The sequence below is a fragment of the Grammomys surdaster genome, unplaced genomic scaffold (genome assembly GCF_004785775.1).
Source record: "Grammomys surdaster isolate TR1022 unplaced genomic scaffold, NIH_TR_1.0 125672, whole genome shotgun sequence".
Classification (NCBI taxonomy): Eukaryota; Metazoa; Chordata; class Mammalia; order Rodentia; family Muridae; genus Grammomys; species Grammomys surdaster.
In genome coordinates, this window is record NW_021620509.1 from 330446 (window position 1) to 336207 (window position 5762).

The 5762-nt window shown below is 41.3% G+C and overlaps 1 pseudogene; it reads right to left on the bottom strand.

Moving 5' to 3' along the window:
* Window positions 1-3202: 3202 nt before the first annotated feature.
* Window positions 3203-3279, bottom strand: LOC114639117 (annotated as a pseudogene).
* Window positions 3280-5762: the final 2483 nt, after the last annotated feature.

Sequence of the window (5762 nt, forward strand, 5' to 3'; positions counted from 1 at the left end):
TCTCTTTGTTTCTTTTGTTTTATTAACTTCAAACTATATCAGCCTGTGATGTTTTATACCCAGTCTCTCTCTTTCCTTATTATTTAATCACAAATTCAAACATTTTTTACCTGAGCAGAAGTTTGGATCAGATTTCTTCTGCATGTTCTCTCTGTGTATGCCCCACTTCTGCTTCCTGTGACTGTGCCTTTCACTCACAGGGAAGAGGCCCTCTAGCCCTGCACCTAACTCTGGCCTTAGATTGGCCTGTATTCCCCTGATTTTCCAAGGCCCACCTGACACCCTGGGCTGGGCTGCTGTTTACAAACTCATGCCAAATCTCTCCTACTGCTGCACAGTCTTTTACTGTAGCTGTGGCTAGCCCCATATTAGAGGTCACACTTAGGGGAGAAAGGGGAAGGCAGTGGGGAAGTTTGCCCCATATTGGACATCAAATATTACATTAATTCAGGATTTTCTATGTCTGCTCTAGCTCCCAAATAAAGATACAAGACCTTACATTTTTTAAAAGGCTTCTTGCACTAGAGCTGGGCAGATATTCATCTATTCCAATTCATCTATGGCTGCCTACCCAGCCACATGTCCCATTACCTGCCAACTTAGTCTTGCCCTAATTGCTCTTGCTCTATTGACATCCTCATGGCAACCCCTCTGGTGACTTCCTCGTGGGGAACGCTCACGGTGAATCTCCTTTTCTGGTCTCCCTCAGAGACTCTTTCACTGGGATAGGAGTCCCGCCCCTTCTACTGCCCAGCTATTGGCTGATCAGCTCTCTATTAGCCAATCAGAGATGACTGACTGAAAACAATTCATACACAGCATTGAGACAGGAGATGCATGGCAATGCCAATGTCCAGACAAAAACTAGATCTCTGGGCACAGTAATCAACATCTGAATTCACAGTGCACAAACCATCCGCCAACATATCAAAGGCAAAGCTGCTCTTTGGGGGGTTGGTCTGGTGCTGCTACGTATTCATATGCTAGATTCTGTACCCCAAGATCTGGTTGCCCCTGAGGAGAGATCTTCACATACACCAAGTGATGCTATGTAAACCATGCTCCCCAATTTAAAGTTAACTGGTTAATAAAAAGTTAAAGCTTGTAATTGGGCAGTAGGGAGAGAAAGACAGGACTTGAGTGAGGGGGTCTCTGAAGAGATAGAAGGAGAAAGGAGATGGATGGAGGAGAAGGCTGTCATGAGAGGAGATGGATCGTGAGCCAGTGGCCAGGAGAAACAGCAAGTAACAGGGGTCATTTGACTGGGATATAAGAATAGCTCCAAAACCTGCCCAACCTAGGCTTACAGTCTGTAAATAAAATACCAAAACTGAGTGTCTTTCATGGAGGATAGCAAGAATTTACAATTCATTTAATAGTACTCCAGTAAAAAGAACAGAAAGTTGTGGGGGTTTTTTTTGTTTTGTTTTGTTTTTGTTTTTTTTGAGACAGGGTTTCTCTGTGTAGCCCTGGCTGTCCTGGAACTCACTCTGTAGACCAGGCTGGCCTCGAACTCAGAAATCGGCCTGCCTCTGCCTCCCAAGTGCTGGGATTAAAGGCGTGTGCCACCACTGCCCAGCTTCAGAAAGGTTTGAAAGAACTGGAAAACATGTTCTGGCAAACAGTTGTTACAGATCAGAGACCAAAATTAAAGTTGCAAATGAATGACATTGAAATAGGTTTGGTGAATACAGGAGCTGATGTGACTACTATTTCACAACAATCTTGACATTCAGAATGAACACTTTGAAGGGTTTATATAAAACAAATGGAAGAAAATGTATGATTTATGTGTCTGGCCCTTTAAAGGACACTATACCCTTCAGTGCCTGTTGCCTCTTGGAATTCTGGGCACAGGAAAGGATATAAAAAGACAGCAGAAGCTGGCAAAGAGGGAGTACCATTCAAGAGTATGAATGAGATTACAGGAAACAGAAGAGTAGGCTCAGAGGGTAGAGTTAGAAAAGACGACGGTTGGTGACAGCTTAGCCTGGAGAAGCTGTCCTGAGCCAGAGAAGACACTGTTAGGAGAAGAACTCATGAAGAACCCACAAACAAAGAGGAAAAAGAGGAAAACATAAAACAGAAGATATGAACAACCTAAAAGCAATTTTTGTTTTAAGTCAATAAATTTTTATTTATTGAATATTTATATTAATATATTAATTAAAACTATAAATTGCTCTCTTTCCCCTCCGCCATTCCTTCCATTTCTCTCCCCACTTTTGTCCTCTGCCCTAAATAAACTCCCTCCCCTCGTGAAAAAAAAAACCTATAAATTATATAGATTATAAATATAAAAATAATATATAAATATATATTGAGTATATATATATATATATGTGTATACACACACACACACACACACACACATATATAATGCAGATTTTTGCAGGAATGTTATGCCAAGTAAAGACAGAGAAGGTTCTTAATTTAGATTCCTTTGTGGTTCATAAAGATCACTCACAAGATTTCTGGAAATAAACTGGGGTAATCTCAGCACTTGGGAGGCAGAAGCAGGCAGATCTCTGAGGTGGAGGCCAGCCTGGTCTACAGAGAAAGTTCCCGAACAGCCAGGGCTACACAGAGAAACCCTGTCTCAAAAAAACAAAAAAAAAAAAAACAAAAATAAAAAACAAACAAACAAAAAAAGATTCCTGAGAATAACCCTTTCTCAAATAAAGATATTTAATTAAGTTCTCTTATTAACCCTTTATTATTTTATCTCTCTTTGCAATAAAGACATACTTATTACAACTTTGAATCTCCCACTGAAAAAAAAACTGGCTCTTTTTTTTTTTTTTTTTTTTTTTGGTTTTTCGAGACAGGGTTTCTCTGTGTAGCCCTGGCTGTCCTGGAACTCACTCTGTAGACCAGGCTGGCCTCGAACTCAGAAATCTGCCTGCCTCTGCCTCCCAAGCGCTGGGATTAAAGGCATGCGCCACCACTGCCCAGCCGCTTTTTTTTTTTTTTCAATTTACTCAGGAATCATTTTAAAGTAAATTTTCTTGATTTCTTATACCCCACATCTCTTAAGAGTTCAGTTCATATTCTTTCCTAATTTACTGAGAATACTAATCTGTAGGTAGAATATGCCAGTCCTACACTCAAGCAAACATCCATTTACAGGCATCTTCAGCTATGACCTCATTTTCAAGACAAGCGTCATCAGTCCATCATTCCACTGAGCTGTCTTATATGCCATAGTTTTTCCTGAATGTATCAAAACTCATTTTGAGCAATGAGTTCTGAGTTGCAAAACAAAATTTATTTTTGTACCTGTGTAGCTTACTTTATTCTTCCTTTTTGCCACTTTGTGTGGGTTATTCTTCTAACTATTTCCAAAAATATCTTCTCTGGCTCAGCTTAGCTTCTCATGGCTTAATGGATACCAACTGTCTTCTCACTGTTAGCTTAATTCACTTTTTTCTTTCTTTTTTTTTTTTTTTTTTTTTTGGTTTTTTCGAGACAGAATTTCTCTGTATAGCCCTGGCCGTCCTGGAACTCACTCTATAGACCAGGCTGGCCTCAAACTCAGAAATCCACCTGCCTCTGCCTCCCAAGTCCTGGGATTAAAGGCATGTGCCACCACTGCCCTGTGCTTAATTCACTTTCAACTGTTTTATTTTTCTCAATCTCTTCTCTAGCCCTATATAATCTTCCTTCTTCCTACATCAACTATTTTCCTTAACCCTACTCTCTGACCCTACCCTTATGCCACCTGGACTCTACTAAATCCTAATATCCTCTCGGCCTCTGTTGGATTTTAAATATCCTCTCCTGTTCCCAGAAAAACAAGAGGGAATAGGTACTGAAGGTCATAGAGTCAAGCAGTTCTAATGGCTAAGCATTCCCAAAGAGTCAGTTGGCCAGCCACTGGGAACCCTTTCAAGAGACAGGTACACAAATCACACTATAGACCTGTCTTCTCTGTTTTTGTCCACTGGTTGAACAAAAAGGTAAGTGCTATAAAAGTAAATAGTTTTAGCTGAATAGTGGTGACAAACACCTTTAAACCCAGCACCCAAGAGGCAGAGGCTCATGAATCCTTGTGAGTTTGAGGATAGCCTGGTCTACACGAAGTTTCAGGACAGCCAAGGCTACACAGAGAAACTCTGTCTTAAAAACAAAACAGTAAATGGACTTTAAAAGAATATTTATGGAAAAGTTTGTATTCTAACTTTATCATATTTCTCTTTGAAATATTTTTCTATTAAGTCATATTCCATAAACTTAGCTGGGATAGTGGCATATGTTAATTTCAGTGCTTGGGAGGTGGAGGCAGGAGTTGAAGTCCAGCAGCCTGGTCTCTATAGTGAGATCCAGGATGGCCAGTACTACATAATAAGACCTCATATACTGTTGGGGATCACAAAATAATAAATCAGAGATGGATAATGCTCTGTTATGCTGAGAGGTTTTATAATCTTCCACAGAGTCAAAGTCCCTTTGACCTCTTTTCTTCCTGTATTGAGCACAAATAGACGCTTTGTACAAAATTCTTATCAATCTTACTGGATTCAGGGAGAGAGGAAGACAGATGCAGCTGGATTTTGCTACTTTGTAGTGTGATTTATTTTATGTGCCTGGCTCTTTAAAGAAACCTATGCCCTTGAAATTCTTGGAATTCTGGGAACAGGAGAGGATTTTTTTTTTTACAAGATTTTTTTTTTTAATTTATATGAGTACACACTGTAGCTATCTTCAGACACACACCAGAAGAGTGCATCGAATCACATGACAGATGGTTGCGTCACCATGTGGTTGCTGGGAATTGAACTCAGGACCTCTGGCAGAACAGTCAGTGCTCTTAACCACTGAGCCATCTCTCCAGACCCAGGAGAGGGTTTTTAAAAAGCCAGCAGAGGCTGAGAGCTGAGGACTAGAGTTGGGAAAGAGGTAGGAGTAATCAAGTGGAAACCTAAGGGTTCTTTAGAAAGTCAGTTGGATGGTGTTTTGCTGGGGCAAACATGAACTTGTCATTAAAATGGACACAGGTGTGAAAGGCTAAGGCAGACTCATGAAGGAATGTTTCACTGAAGGAGACACAGGAGAGAAGACCTGAGGAACGATTCTTTGCTAATGTATTGGTCTGCCCTACAGAGCTACATAGTTGCTTTAGTTGAGCTGCATTTGTTGGGACTCCCTAGAGAGAAATGCACTAAAAAACTTCTGGTGGTGTACTACAGTTTCTTGTTGCTTCCACAGACTCGGGCTGATTGGATGCATGCGCTGAGGCAAGGCACGTGGAAGACACGTGATGTTTGGAGCCTATAAATAGGACTCAGTCAACAGAGACAGGCCTGGCTTGCTGATACAGCTAGCTGTGAAATGCCTATGAATCTTTTGTCTTCGCTGATCTTTGTTTCCTCGAGAGAGGCACAGCTGAGAACCCCTGGTGTTCCTGCTGGTCCCTCCTGCTGACTCAAGCCAAATCTAGGTTGAGGCCTCGCTATCTCTGCTAGGTAGTGCTACCGCTGTTGCTAACCCAACTCTACCGAACTGGACTGCTGGTGTATCCATGAAGTGTCTGTGAGTAGATCAAGCTCCGACTGCTAACCTGTGAACTGAACTGCTAGTTTCCAGACAATACAGACAAGAGTTGCTCCAAAGAACCTTTCTAAACAGGTCCGCTGCCCCCACCCCCATCCTTTCTTTTCCAATACCTCTTGTTCGGTGGTGGGCTACAAGGAAAGTTAAAACATTTAAGAACTATCATTAAAAATAAGGTTTGAGGGGCTGGAGAGATGGCTCAGTAGTTA